Source organism: Notothenia rossii (assembly GCF_949606895.1).
Source record: "Notothenia rossii genome assembly, chromosome: 10".
In the NCBI taxonomy this organism is placed as follows: Eukaryota; Metazoa; Chordata; class Actinopteri; order Perciformes; family Nototheniidae; genus Notothenia; species Notothenia rossii.
This window is the reverse complement of record NC_136908.1, coordinates 29,687,174-29,703,734: the sequence shown is the minus strand read 5'-3', so window position 1 is coordinate 29,703,734 and position 16,561 is coordinate 29,687,174. Positions and strand designations below refer to the sequence as shown.

Sequence of the window (16,561 nt, the reverse complement as noted above, 5' to 3'; positions counted from 1 at the left end):
AAAGATCAGATTGCATGTTTGTGGTGTCCACAAACAGAAAAGTAAATATTGGCCACTGCAGTCTGTACGTAGCACTCTCTCCATAAATAGCTGTGGGAAGTTTGATACATGTTCTCAAGGTTTAACAAAAGATGTTACTTGAGTCAGCGTTATTTAGGTCTGAAGTAAGAAAAGTCAAAAGATGTATGGTTGTGGAGGTAGAAAGACGACAGCTTTCAGATCTTTGTAGCCCACTACTCCTCTCTGCTGCAGGCTAACGACTCCAGCTAGCATAAGCAGCTACTACCCAAACCTACATGAAAGCTGTGTCTCAGTTGGTGCTCTTTTGTACTGAAATTTGCTGTTCTGTGCATGGGCGCGGGAAGGGGGGTGCTGAGGGCGCTGCAGCACCCCCTAGCGGCAGGCAGGGGGTGCGGAGCTCCCCTGTCTGAATTATTATTTGACGGTTATTGCTACTCCCGCTGTGCATAATCTGTGTAATATGTAGCCAATAAATTCCACATTGTTGGTAAAATGATATTTTGGCCTGCCCCGAATGTTTTTTCTGTAGCCCCGGACAATTCTACCTCAATAATATAATACATTAACCGTGCTTTACGTGAACCTCATCAAGACACTAGAAAGGACGGCAGGACTGTAATTTCCCGTGTTCAGTGAATGCAACAGAGGCAAGACACCAGACCAATCAGAGAGTTGGATGGAAATAAAAGTGTGCTTGTGTCATTCAAGCTCGCGGCTCTGTGTGTGTGCGGAAATAGCGCATTTAGTGTGTGTGAGAGAGGGGGAGAGAGAGAGGGACCGGTGCCAGCAGCAGGGACCGTGTTGTTAGCATCTGGTTAGCTAGCTGCACTAACGGACATACAGAGCTGTTTGTTCCACAACAAGCTGGAGGAGAGCTCTCCTCTCAGACTGAAAGGCTCAGGTGAGCTAAAGGACTCTCTGAGTGTTTAGATAGTTAACTTTCGTCTAAGTTATCTCAGTGGGTCTCAAACGGTTTGGTCAAAAATTATTCATAAGATTATTTCCGCGGCACACCTTCATATGATCATTATAGTTATAAAAAAAATAAGAGAATAAAGGAAAAACAATTATGAAATACTATATGGCAGTAAAACAAGAATACAGTTTGAAAGGGGAGTGATTTGTAAAATATCCATAAAGAAAAAGAACATCTGCTTACAGTTGTGTTTCATCTGGGTGTTCAGAGATGTATCCATAGATCTCTTAATGTTGCTCTCAAAGTGCATCAGATTGATGCTTTTAACTTCAATATTTAAAAAAAATCTTCCCGGGTGAGCATCCCCCCGGACCCCCCTAGAGGAGGTGAGGTCCGCTCCCCACTCGTAAAAAAATAGCACTTTACCCCTGCCTATATGCCGTGAGCTGATTATCGAGCCTTCATTGTAACAGTCGCGGGTTTACTGTGTGTTTGCGTGTGGGGAGTTTTTTTGTGCGTGCTCTATAGTGCCCGTAATAGTGTTCACTGGAGTCCAGCACCTCAGCACCCCCACTCAAAATACCTTCCCGCGCCTCTGGTTCTGTGTGTCCCAAGGGCAAAAAATGCTCTCAATACCCAGGTGTGCTGGACCCTTTTGGCACTCAACGACTGCCATATTGGCTACGTAACGGAAGCTACACTATTAGCCACGATAATGGTTGCTTTGGTAAACACAGCACCACATAAAATACATTTATAAGTTTGTTTTTGTCTCACTATTTAGTAGGGATGTAACGATACCAAAAACTCACGGTACGATAATATCGCGATAAAAAGTCCACGGTACGATATTTATCGCGATATTGAAAAATAAAGTGGAAAAAATGTGAATCTTTTTTTAACTTTTAATTTTTTTACTTGATTTTTTATTTATTTATTAAATAATAAATCAGATTTGTACAGCATTTTAGTTGGATAGTAGTATTTTAAAGTGTCAACAACATAATAATCAGACCCTGCAATAGAATAAATCAAGTTTCATTTTAGTTTTTCAAGTAACTCAACTCTAACTCACTACCTCACTCACTCAGCATCATCAAGGTTATCTTTTAGAAATATGAGCATATCCACATTTCCAGGTAAAAGCTGGGATGTTTGGGCATTTACAATATCCCCTGCTGTGGAAAAAACTATTTTGCTTGTTACTAATGTTGCTGGGACAGAGAGATATGCTTTGGCCATGGGTGACAGCCAGGGGCGGACTGGGGGGAAAAAGTGGCCCGGGGATTAATTGACAGACAGGCCCACTTAATGCGCGGCATGTATCGGCCGGCCGGCGACGAAAGTATGTCACTTAACAAAAAACCCTATGCATTTTATATTATTTTGGACCATTATTCATATAGTAATCACATTACCTGAGCCCTTGAGTTGCCTAGAGCAAAATAGTTACAGCATAGGCCTATATTTAGTGATTTTAATGTTAACAGATCATTGATGCAATAACATTTTGACCCAATTTGCCTGACTTGACACATGGAATAAAACATGGGCGTAGGAAGTATCCTCAATGTGGGTGAGACCATTAAACAGGGGGTGTGGGCAGGTGGTGGACCTCACCTCCTCTAGCGGGGGTCCGGGGGTAAGCTCCCCCGGGAAGATTTTTTTTTAAATGTTGAAGTTAAATGCATCAATCTGGTGCACTTTTAGAGCAAAATTAGGGACTAAATCTATGGCAGTCAGTAGGGGCTTGGACTGTGAGCCGTAGGGTCGCCGGTTCAAGTCCCCGACCAGACCTACATTTGGAGAGTGGACTTCCACTTGGATGTTCACCTCCTGCCCTGCCGTGGTGCCCTTGAGCAAGGCACCGGACATCCCCTTTCCCCCCTCACTCCCATTGCTCCCCGGGCGCTGTACAATAGCTGCCCACTGCTCCTAGTACTAGACTCCTGGTACTAGGATGGGTTAAAATTAGAGAACACATTTCACTGTGTGTGCTGTGTGCTCTGCATGTGTGACCATTAAAGAGGGTTTCATCCCTCCCAATTCTCCTTCTTCAACACCCATATAAAACAGAACTGTAAACAGATTTACTTTTTCTTTCAACATTTATTTGAACAGCAAGTGGAGGCAAAAGTGACTGCACCCAAAACAATAAACCTGCTAGCTAACTAGCCTAAACTCATTAACAGAATGTGGGCAACACGTTCCCGCCGTACAGCCACTCCCCCTGAACCCCGTTTCCCTGCCAACCCCCTCCTCTATGCAAGCCCCTCCCTCTGAACCCAGGGCTCGCTACAATACTGTATATACAAACTATACAAAAGCGCCTTTACGCTTTGGAGCTTGCTTATCCATCTGTAAGCAACTGCCAGCTAGGTTTCTCAGTCACTCACTCCGGATCGTTCACTGCGCAGTGACAGCTGCTACGGGCCTGATGTTTGAAATTGAAACTGATAGATAGAACAAAGGTAGCCTATCAAAACGAACCAGCCCAGCCCAGCGGGCCACACCCCACCGCGCTGGGCTGGGCTGGGCTGGGCTGGGCCGGAACACTTACTAATGTGGGCCGGTAGAATTTAGGTAAGCAAAAAAAAGAAAAAGGGAGTGGCCGGAACACTTACAAATGTGGGCCGGTAGTATTTAGGCCAAAAAAAAAAGATTTTTAATTTTTTTAATCTTTTTAATTTTTACTTTTCTTTTTGGCCCTCCGGCCCACACACAGCACCGGCCCACCGGGGAAACTCCCGGTATTCCCAATGGCCAGTCCACCCCTGGTGACAGCAGTGGGTAAAACTGTGCATTGTCTCTCCACCACTTCAAAAACAATACCGTTTGGCCAAGAGGGTGAGGCTTTTTGACAGGGCGAGATATAAATATACTGTTGGTACTTGTCAATCTCTACCTTGTCTCTAGGTATGTACATGTAGCCCTGTAAATATGATGTCCTTTTGTGTTATCTGTTGTTTTATGTTCATGTTGTAACCTACTTGCCGCCATGTTGGACAGGTCTCCCTTGAAAAAGAGATTGATGATCTCAATGGGACCATCTGGTTAAATAAAGGTTTAAAAAAGAAAAATTATTTAAAAAATATATATATATATTAAAACATTTTTTTTAAATCGCAGTATATTTTGTCAGTCTCACGAGGGTATTGAGACATTTATTTATCGCGATATTCGATATATCGTTACATCCAGGGCCGGCCCTGACTAATTTGCTGCCCTAGGCAAGATTTTAGCTGGCACCCCCCCCCCCCCAAAATGCAGACACTCACTATGACTCGTGCACGCATGCACGTGCACGGTTGTGGCATGACCACCAAAACAGAAAGATATGGACACAAGATGTGTGCAAACGTATTAAGTATCCTATCCATGTGGACATGATTTAAGTGGGGGGTGGACCTAACATACTCTAGGCTAGGGGGGTCCGGGGGCATGCTTAATATTGAAGTTAAAAGCATCAATCTGGTGCACTTTGAGAGCAACATGAAGAGATCTATGGATACATCTCTCAACACCCATATGAAACAGAACTGTAAGCAGATTTATTTTTCTTTATGGATATTTTACAAATCACTCCCCTTTTAAATTGTATTCTTGTTTATTAATAACAACTTTACTGTCATATAGTGTTTTATACTATAAGAGAATAGAAGAAAATCTATTATCTTATTTTTTTATAATTATAATGATCATATGGTGTGCCTTTATCTCACTGAGCTGAGGTTATCAGAGCCTCTCAGTCTTTCAGGAGAGAGCTCTCTAAAGCTCTCCCCCCCGCGACCGCTTACACAGTAAATTCCAATGATAATAAAAGCTGTATACGTTTTTTGGGAGTTTGATTTATTTTTTAATTAACACAAATACAAAATTAAAACCAATAATTGCACACTAAAACCATTATTTCAAAAAAAGAACTATTTCACATAAACCTCTGGTTTTTACCGGGGCTGGGGCAGTTCAACTTGATTTTTTTTGGGGGGGTGCACCATAGTTTATGGGCGCTGTATGCAATATAGGCGTAGTTCTGTTAGTATAAGATAATAATATGTACTTTGTTGATCCAAAATTGGGAAATTGTGTTATGAAATTCAAAATCCAAATGAATTTTTTTTTCTTTCTAACTTTTCTTTTTTTCTTTTTTAATTTCCGGCACCCCCCCGTAGATTGATGCTTCCTTAGCATTCGCCTATACTGCCTATGTCAAGGGCCGGCCCTGGTTACATCCCTATTTAGATAACTCAGCACTACACTGGTGTAGAAAAGCAGCCACCATTAATTTACGGGGTTATTTGAGAAGTCGGTAATTATTTGGTAAACCCACTGATTTTTGCGAGCTAAGGGAAATATCAATTTGAGACACAGCATCATACTCAGAGTTTCAAGGACAAAGTCCGCCTGTAAGCATAAGGTCTGGGGCTTGACAAGTCAAACAAACACATGACTTTCATCCAGGAGGGTGCTTATATCCTGTCTGATTCCAACAGTAAAAGTTGACTTTTTTTAATTGATGTAACCAATGTACTTATTTGTAGTCAAACCGTCATCTTTCACTAAACCTAACAAGGTACTTTTGTTGCGTTTTTGTTTTGTCTCAAATTACAATGATACCATGTTTTTAAAGCCGTGACCTTAATCCAGGGGTCTGCAACCTTTTTGATCAAAAGAGCCATTTTGCTCCTTTTTCCAAAACATTTTTTTGTCTGGAGCTGCAAAACATATTTCATAGCTTGGTAGCTAATACATTTGTATTTATTGTTATATCAGACAAAAACTACAGTTTTTTTGCATTTATTACGCTATTTATTACATTATATAAAACTGTTAACCTCTAATAAGAAACAAAGAACTCTATAAGGAGAATTAAAAATAATACACAGGCCTACTTTAAAATAAATTAAACACAGCACTTGGGGAGTCCTCTGCACATTTGGTAAAGGTAAAAGGTAAAAAAATATTATTAAAATGGGCCACTTTGAAATAAATAAAACCTATAGCTGCACCCTAAAAAGAGTTAAAGGTAGGGTAGGTAAGAATGGAGAAACCAGCTCGAGTGCGCTAGAATTTGAAAATACACAGCCGGAAAAAATCTGCCTCTTCCTTCAGATTTCCTTACAGAGCCCCTCCTCCAACACACACGAACGCGCATCATCAATGAGGGCACGAGATACATTTGTGCACAGATGGAAGGCTGACAGGCAGGTAGGCCATCCAGTTACTTTAGCCGGGCCGGTGTCGGTACCAGATGTGTTCGGGGTACCATATGTGTTCGGGGTCCGTCTCTTACCAGTGACGTCACGACGTCACGACGTAATGACGTCACGCATTGTGATTGGCTCTACGGTAATTTACCCACGCTGTCTAGAGTATAGAGGGTTTTTTTTATCATTACATTACATTGTATTTAGCTGATGCTTAAGTGCATTCGACCAACAAGATAAAAACTTGAAGAAATACAATAAAACTTGAAAAAAAACAAAGACGAATGAGGAGAAGAACAAGAGAAATCGAAGGTAAGAAGTATAAAACGTAATATGGTAGGTAATATGTAATATGTTCAGTGCCGTTGGTACGTTAGTTCAAACAGTAACAACGGACTATTTTTCTTAGCGTATGCATGTCAATTTAAATCAATACATACAACTATTTCACATGTACAATATTTTCTTAGCCCTAATACTTAATACTACTTATTTCGTTTTGATTGTTATATTTGATTATATTATATATTATCAATAAATTATATATTATATATCAATATGATATACTTTCTATAATAGATTATCAAAAAAAGTATTTATTAAGTAAGGGATAATGTGCAGCAATCACAATCAAGTCCACAATCGAATCCATAAAGACAAAGTAAATCTGTTTACAGTTGTTTCATATGTATGTTGAGAGGTATCCATATATCTCTTCATTTTGCTCTCAAAGTGCACCAGATTGATGCATTTAACTTCAATATTTAAAAAAAATCACTCCAAAGGGAGTGCTTGTTCTTCCTTCTGTCTGTCTGAATCTGTGTATTCTCATGTTCCGATTAACCCAGCCAAATTTTTCTTCTTTTGTGTCTTGATGTGATCTTGAGTCGAGGCTGATCCTCTTGCTGTGGTCCCGCATCCTGGATCCTCTATCCTGAGTTCTGGATTAAGTCGTGGACTTCGGGTCGTGGCTGAACCTGTCTCTGCGGTCCTGCCTGGGTCTCGTCGTGCTGCCTCCCTGAAGGCTCCCACAGGATTGTTGACATCTTCGTGGATTCATCCTATTATTATAGACGCATGCATTTCCTAACATTTGGTCTACCTATGTTGCAAATGTATTATCTCCTCGATTTACACACGGCATCTATTGCACGTCTGTCCGTCCTGGGAGAGGGATCCCTCTTCTGTTGCTCTCCCTGAGGTTTCTCCCATTTTTTCCTTTAAACTGTGGGTTTTCTCTTGAAGTTTTTCCTTGTACGATGTGAGGGTCTAAGGACAAAGGGTGTCGTTTTCTTCTCATTCTGATATTCTGAACAAACTGCTGTTGTATTAGCTGTAAAATGTCTTTACTGTAGGGTATTTTTTATTATTTGTAAGTGCCAGTGCCTAAAGAGTTTGGATACTGTGTACCATTGTGCATTATGTTTTATTACATATACATATACATATATATATATATATATATATATATTGTGAGATTGGAATAAATACTCACTTCATGAAAATTATTAGTTGGTTACTGTTAGTAAAAAAACAGTAAGGTTAATACTGGATGTTTGTTACACTTGAATATGTTTTCTGTAACACTTGTAACATAATTATTCTCCAGTTTATGCATTTGAGTGACTTGCAGTTAATGCTCGACATTCAATTCAAAACCTTTATTTATCCAGGTAAAATCCTATTGAGATCAATGATCTATTTTTCAAGGGAGACCTGCAGTAGTAGGTTCCACATGAAGACATAAAAACATAAACAACAGAACAACAAAAGGACATCATACAGCAAAAAATACAGGGATTACAATTTACATATCTATCCACATGTACAGGTACCAACAGCATCTGACTGTGAAGCATCCAACCGAGCTTTAAAAACATGTAGTGGTACCAGCTTGGTAATTTTACATTCTTTTTGCAGACTGTTACAAGTTAGTGGAGCTGCACATCTAAAAGCTTTCTTCCCTAAGACAGTCCTAGCACTTGGCACATTTAATAAAACCACAGCATGAGATCTCAGGCAATAAGTACTTTCAATTTGCCGAGAGATCAGGGAGCAGATATAAGATGGTACTTTATCCAACATGGCTTTTCTAAATGAAAATGTACCAGTGACTGAGCCTCAGTACAGTAAGTGATGGCAGAACCTCCTTGGTTTACAGTGTACAGTGATGCGTAGGTGCTTTACAGTTTGTCACAAATCTCAGTGCACTGTGATAGTAAAACCTTATTGTGGTGTAATTATATATCCAAAGCAGTCAGAAGTCAGAAAATCTTTAGTGATGTTTAACCACTCAGAAGACAGCCCATCAAAATGAACACATTGGGACCTTTCAGAAAGGTAGTTCATCTTCTACATATAATAACGGACAAAAGTAAAGAATGAAGTGTAGGCTATGTTTAAATGTTCGGAATTTGACCGTGTATGATGGTCCTCTTGAGTTGCCGTACAGCCAATGGCGTACAGCCATTGCTCCGTTTTCATGTTTTTTAACATGTTTTTCACAAACATTTTCACACGCTAGGAGCATAGGAGTAATTCAATTCGGTTCGTCATGATCTATAGATGGGATTTGCCCCCGAGCACCCCTGGGTAAATTACCGTACAGCCAATCACAATGCGTACAATGCGTGACGTCATTGGTAAGAGACGGCCCCCGAACACATATGGTACCCCGAACACATCTGGTACCGACACCGGCTCAGATGATTGGTCGTGCTTTTTACAGCGCTACGGCTTCCAGAGATTAATTTTTGTATGTATTTATTGTCAAAGCATTTAATATATTCATTGCTATCAGGATGTTAAGAGCATTCCATGGAATATAACAAAAAGTGTTTTCTGAAATAAATTACATACCCCATTGAATTATGACTGAAGATTGTCAGCTGTCTTCCTCTCCCTTGTTGTTCCTCGATACGTAAAGGCTGCAGCACCGTTGACAACTTCTCTCTACACATCAAACATACCGGTAAACCAGCATCGTTTGCTGTGAAAGCATATAACTCTGTCCACACAGAATTAAATCCTGTGTTCCTCCGGTACTTTTCTTTGATTTATCCATAGTTCGCTCATCGAGCCGGGGGTCAGGTTATTCACCTGCAGGAAAAGGCGCTCGCGCGGGATCGTAGCAGGATGTGACGCATATTTTAGTTGACCTAATTAAAACAGTTTTGTTTTTTATTTATGTGTCACAGTATCACCTTAAAATACAAGATACGAAACATTTTCAACCATGCAACAAAATATAAATAGTCCTACAAATACTTTTATTTTATTTCCTTCTTATTTTTGTCTAAGCTCAAGGGAGCCAGAGCGGAGGGCTTAAAGGGTCGCATGCGGCCCGTGGGCCGCGGGTTGCCGACCCCTGCCTTAATCCAAGAGAAAATACATTACCCTCGAAACGTAATTGACTATGCAGTTCATCTTTATAGAAATATAGTTTGTATGAGACAGAGCTGTTTTCACATGTAGGGTAGAAACTTAATTGTGGGAGTTCTTTTAACGATTTGTTAACAGAAAATGTAGATAATCTGTTTTTGCCAACCAGTGGGACTTCCTTGCTCGAGGAACACTTTCCAAGGCTATTTTCTCATAACATCATGCTGAAAACAACACAATGGTCTGCTGGAAGTTTTATGGTTGTTATAAACCAGAGGGAACAGTTTGTCTTTTCCTGAATAAAAAGTATTTTATAGAGGCCTGCGAGCTGGCCTCTACCTCACAGTTTTAGCATGTTAGTTTTTTTGTTTCTGACATCTTACTACCATATCCCAGCTTTCAGATGAAAAACACATCAACTGACGGAAGGACTATTCTGAGTATCCAAGTCCCTCTTCAGTTTTGTCCAAGAAGTAGTTATGTGAAGTTTGGGATGAAGCGATGAAAGATTAAACAGGTGATACACAAGAAAACAAAATATCTTATGAAACACAGCCCATGTAATATGCATTAAAACATAAAGATAATTATTCATATAATTGCTGTTTTTGCAGCTACTTAGTTGTTGTCATGGTTGATAGAAGGTCAAATTAGTGCATTACCTAATTTAAATTAAAATATTGTTAGAGTGAAATCAAATTATAATCCGTATAACAACAAATTAAGTAAATCTGTGTGGACATTTCCATCCGATAATGTGAGAAGAACAGAGGTTTCCAAAAACACTACGGTACATTTTTCTGAACATAACAAAAATAAATCTCATGTTATCTGGACAGTATGCCGCGAATGGATCTGGCCCTTCCTACATCCAGGACATGGTTAAATCATACACCGCACTCCGCTCTGCATCAGCCAAACGGCTCACTGCACCCGCTCTGCGAGGGGAACCCAAGTTCCCATCAGCAAAAAGACGTGGCTTTACTATCCTGGCTCCAAAATGGTGGAATGAGCTCCCCATTGAAATCAGGACAGCAGAAAGCCTACACACCTTACTAACAAAGCACTTATATACTAATAAAGGACTGGCTTATCTAAAGCCAGTTGAGTAGCACTTGAAATGTTTTAGCTCTATGAAACCTGATGTACTTATATGATTCTGTTTTCTTCAAGTTTGTATCTTCTTGGTCGAATGCACTTATTGTAAGTCGCTTTGGATAAAAGCGTCAGCTAAATGCAATGTAATGTAATGTAATGTAAAACTCACCTTGCCTAAATTAAAATAATATATTGGCCATACCGTCTATCAGTCAAGTCAGATTCCAACCTCAAGTGATGACAGCTGGCGGCTTTCCTTCTGCCAGCAGCAACAGTGGGATCAGTCAAAACAAATGAGAACTTCCCCATGTTGGCCGTATAATTTGTTCTCTCCCTTTATGGCTTTTTGCAGTTCATGTGTAGAAGGAGGGAAAATGATCTATCTCATCTGAGTACAGGAAACACCAGAAATGGCTTCTAATGCACCATCCAAAGGTTATGAATCACCGTTTTTTTCTCTCCTTCCTGACCGTGCATTTAGTCCATGTCCCAACATAGTTGCATGACAGCAGCCAACTGGAACTTGGATTTTGGATTTTTTAAAGGGCCCCGATATGCTTTTGGGGGTTTTCCCATTCCTGTAGGTTTTTGTGCATGTAAATGGTCTGCAAAGGCTAAAATCCCTGTGTTCCCTCCGGGGAAGTCTTTATTTACTTCCGTAAAATTGTGACATCGCTTGCACTCAAACACATTGTACGTGATAGCCTATTACCCCTTTCACACCAAGGCTCCCGTTCTAGCTCCGTGCTAGAGCTTTTCTGGCTCAGAACCGGTTCTTCGGTTCAGCTCCCGCTCTGTTCACACCGCTCAGAGCCCGACTGGTGCTGCCGCTGCTGCGTCATGACGTCACTGCTTACGTCGCTGATTTTCTCCCCAATGGCGCTGACTACAACAACAATGGGGGACTGCGTCGGGTCGATGATCATGTTGCTTTTAATCATACAAAGCCAGATTAAATAAAATAATGACTTCTCCAACCTTATACTTTTCTCCAGAGTGCCGTGGTTCATTGTTTATTAATGTGTTTCAGCGGCATTTACCAACCGCTGCAGTTCTGGCTGCTCTTCCACAGGAGTGTATTCTCCCATTAGCTCACAGCAGCGGCCGCTGTAAAGTATTCACTGTCTGACTGTCACACAAGCAGCTGACACATATCCCCAGTTCCCCTTAAGTGAATGTGTGTCAGTCTGAATTGACGCTGTTTGGCATCACAACGCTGTTATGAAATTTTCTCTGGTATAAAATGGGTGATGTTAGCATAGCAACCGAAGCTAAACTGACTATAACTTGACTACTTGTTGCTGTCCTATTGTGGCATAAGCCGTTTTCTACAGGGACATTTTACCGGCATATTTTTCATTATGATTCTACTTGTGATAGTTGGACATGGCAACCTGTGCAGCCCATGTATTGATTCCATCCGATAGCTGCTATAATACAAAACAAAACGTCTGCCTGCTCTCCACAATGATCAACAACAGTGGATGTCAAAGTAAGGCACAAATAAACAGAATCACAAGAAGCCTGGTTAGTGTTGCCTGACTTTATAAAGTGTGTTTTTTTTTTACAAGTGTGTGGTTGCGTTATAGTCACTTTGCTCAGCACTACTGCTTGTTACAACTTTTATTTGCCGTACTCGCCTTTAACTGTTAGCTCAGGTTAATCTTGCCCCCATCCGGCGTAAGAGTGACGTATGCGGTGCTTGCTTTCTAGACGGACAACTTTTGGTGCTCAAAATGAACCGGATTCCGGAGCTTAGAGGCGGCTCCGCTGCGGTGTGAACAGGAAAAACCGGTGCTTTTCAAGCTCCAGCTTCGAACCGGCCCTGGAACCACGTTGGTGTGAAAGGGGTATATGGGGCGGGGTATCTCTTAGTGGTTGACCAATCACAACAGAGCCAGCCACCAAACAATCAGAGCGGACTGTGCTCTGATTTCGGACAGAGGGTGAAAAGAGGTGCTGCAGCACAGGCAGTATGAGAAAAATAATGAGCTTTTTGAACCATAGGGGCAGATTTATGTTACTGCTGGTGGGTGCTCTAAAAGGTTGAATGTCCTACACTCGACTCCCAAGATAAACCTTACGCAAAAACCATAGCCTACATGACTTGTTGCTAGGGCTGTACCCGAATATTCGGCTATTCTACTATTCGTTTGTTGGCCAACTATTCGGGTTTCAATTTCATTATTCGGATATTCGTTTTTTTATTTATTTATTTATTTATTTATTTATTTTCCTAAATGTATGCTATCAATAAAGGCGAATTGCCATATTCTTATACTATATTTATACTACTGAATTGCACTGTTAAAATGCGGAAATATATACAATCTCAGCCTGTGCTCCTTCACCTCGTTTCACACACCTGAACACAAAATGCCGAAGACTTCAGCTGTGTGGGACCATTTTAAATTGGACGACGGTAAGAAGAAGGCAGAGTGGGTCCGTGTACGTTTGGTCAGTTTGATTTTTCGTTTAAATCAAAAGCCAAAAATCGGAAATACCAGCCTTTTTTCGTTTTTTCGTTTTTGATTTAAAACGGAAAAACGGAAAACCAAAGCCGTTTTTCCGTTTTTGTTGTCTGAACCCAAAGACGGATAACGAGAAAACATAATAAAAAAAATTCTGTACGTTTTGTTAGTTTGATTTTTCGTAACATAACAAAAAAACGAAAATACTAGCCTTTTTTCGTTTTAAATCAAAAACGAAAAAAGGCTGGTATTTTCGTTTTTTGGCTTTTGGTTTAAACGAAAAATCAAACTAACAAAACGTACACGGACCCTAATAAAAAAAACTGTCCGATTTTGGTTTTTGATAACAACTTCATTCAAGTTTCCGTTTTGTAATTAAGAATGAAGAAAAGCAGTCCGGTGGACCGGAAGTTAAAGAACATATTTAAAAATAAAAGACACAAGAATATGCTGTAAATGTTCAATCCTGGAACCCAGAAGTCTGAAGAGGATACATTTATTAACGATATATCATACAGTCGACCCCTAAAACAGTTCACACTGTAAATGGAACAGTTGTTAAGCATTATTTTGTCCAACTAGTCTACATTATGAATTTGATGTTTTTCTAAACTGCTAAGAAGCTGACAGCTGAGTTAGAACAGAAAGACATGCAGGCCATACTCACTGCTAGACGATCAAAAGAAGAATGTGTGTGTAAGGCTTACATGAACTGAATTGAATCACTGTCCATTAGTTGATTAATAAACAAGACATCCAAGTCAAAGTTGTAGGCATTTTCATTTGTAGCACGCTGTAAATATGGAATATGAATCAATGAACACATGCAATGTGGAAACACACAAATAGGTTTATTCTCAATACTCATAACAGTATCAGACAAAATTACTTTACTAAGAGTGAAGATGACATGAACATAGTTACTGTATGGTACTGAAGACAACATTCAGTATATTGCATTTACCTCTTCCTCCAACTCTCTCTCCAAAAGTGGCCTCCATTGTTGTGCACAACAAAGTGTTCAAGCTCAGTTTTCTAAGTGATTTAATTGGTTACATGGCTTTTAACATGTGCATTCTGGGGGCAGGAGTTTGATAATTGAGTGTGGTATTTCAATGGCAGTGTTTAGCAAACATGGAGGATAAAATAAATGTTGCTTCTGCCCACGTCCTCAGCAGTACATGGCTCTGCGGTGCCGGGGCTCCTGTATTTTTCTCTACACGACTACTGTAGGTAGTACACTGATTATGGATATATACCACATACTACCCCACTTCAAAAGACCAGAACTATCCCCTGAAGGGCAGCTGTTGATGTTCACAACAACAAAAACACATGCAGATGGTTGTAGCCTGTAGAAGCCAGTGGTAGATCTGGCCGTGGTGGGCAGCGGTGTGAATTCTAGCTGTCATGGTGATGTTCATATGACAATCGACTGCCAGCTTGAACTTTACAGAGAACAGAGTCCACTAGTAGCACCTCACAGGTGATACCTATGGTGCAGAAGCAGCGGTGAAGCCTTGTAGATCTCTGGCACTTTGAGGGCAGACAGATCCAGCAGCTCTCCACTGTGTGCTTCTCCTATTTGAAGCAAATTCAGAGACATCAAGACAAGCTATTCTGTGTGCATAGCTTACCTACACATAACTACTTATCTCTCACCTTACCTTCTCTGACATTGTTCTCTACTTTGGATTTGTGGACATCCCAGCCATGTTCTCTACCGGGCCTGGTTTTACACACTGTGGGTCTAAGCAAGATATAGAAATGATGAGATGATGAGTGTATGAGACATGATGAGTGTGTAGTTTTCGTATTTGAATTACTATGACATTATTCTCAGAATTGCCATAGTTCTTGGTTTGTACCGCTGCTCTGCTCTGCACAGCTGAGTACTGGGGACCCACTGGGAGTCATGTGGAGAGACACACATCACACCTGCAGCCATGATGCTCCAGGCTCCAGCTCAACAGGGGTCGAGTCTTTCAGCCCCACCTGTAAGAAGAGGAACCAAATAAATACGTATTCAGTTTGCTTTGTATTATTTATTTTAGGGTAAGATGTTGGTTTAATAACATTGTGCTATTTTAAGGAGTAAATACAAAGTCATATATTTTTTCCTTGATGTTTTCTATACTTACAACTTCTTATACAGACTAATATGAATTGATTCACTTTCATGCTATGAACGAAGAAAAATAACTCTTTAACAACAGAACAGGAACAAAACACAACTGTGACCTCTGTGCAGCACACACAGACCAGTCAGTCCATTTCTGGGGAGTATCTACTTTGTGCTAGTTATATTAAAGTTGATGTTTTACTACTGGCTGTGTCTAACATGTCTAAAATGAGCCAAATCCCCAGGAACATGTTTAACCAGACGGTAACTAAGACAGTAACAACTTCATCCTGAACTTACTGTGGGGCCTGTCTTCATGGACCTGTAGCATAACACCCTGACACATACACAAATACAAAGTATGTTCATTAAGAATGCACATACTGTATTTCAATGTAGCCAAACTTGTTGAAGAAAAACAATAAGCTGGACACTGGATTTACAGACACAGTACAAACCGGAAGTCAACGAAATAAAGTTATGCACAGTGCTTGCATACTATATTGATCTCTATAAACGCATATCTGCATGTGAATGCAGAGATAAACGTATTCTCATCAGAATTCTGGGTTCCAGGATTTAACTTTTACAGCATATCCTTGTGTCTTTTATTTTGAAATATGTTCTTTAACCTCCGGTCCACCGGACTGCTTTTCTTCATTCTTCAAGACAAAACGGAAAATTGAGTGAAGTTGTTATCAAAAAACTAAAATAATCTGTGTATCTACCGTCCAATTGTTTTTCTTTATTAAACACGTAAACGGAAGAGCGTCTGAGGGGCGTTTTTGCTTTTTGCTTTTTACCTTACTAAATGGTCTAATGGTCCTTGGAGCGAGGGGCTGGGCGAAACTCACGGAAGGGATTTTTTTTTAAAAGCACTCGTTTGTAAAAATCACACTTTGAATCACTACAATATCCTGCTGAAGGACCGGTGATTATTATAAACAAGGGGAATTTAGCGATCACAACGAAAACGGCCAAGACACTTATTGACAGTTATTAAGGGCTGTAGTGTACATATAATAAGCCTATGTCTAAAATGGACAACATTGTTAGGAGATTTAAACTATACAGCGATTCTGCACTGCGGTCAACTCCGCCATCTCTCGTGTTTTTTTCTTCAAATCAGCTGCTCTTCATTATTCCTGCTATATTTGACGTAGGTGTCATTTGACTTGGTAGTTTCACTTGTATTAAGTCCAACAGGATCAATCTCACGAAGAACTAATGGCAACAAAAAAGAATTCCCTCATCAAACTTAGCAGAAGTGGCTTGATTTTGTTCTCAGCAGGGGACTTTGACAGAGTATTTCTCAAAAGATACACAGTAAAAGTACTGAAATGTA

The 16,561-nt window shown here is 40.2% G+C and overlaps 1 protein-coding gene across 1 annotated transcript in view; it reads left to right on the top strand.

Annotated features, from left to right (window-relative positions):
- Positions 1 to 782: 782 nt before the first annotated feature.
- The window catches only part of LOC307021462 (uncharacterized protein), a 71,593-nt gene continuing 55,814 nt past the window's right edge, over positions 783 to 16,561 (top strand). Inside the window, exon 1 of the mRNA XM_079653588.1 lies at positions 783 to 922. The gene's annotated coding sequence lies outside the window, so the exon portion shown is untranslated. The remainder of the gene's footprint in view (positions 923 to 16,561) is intronic.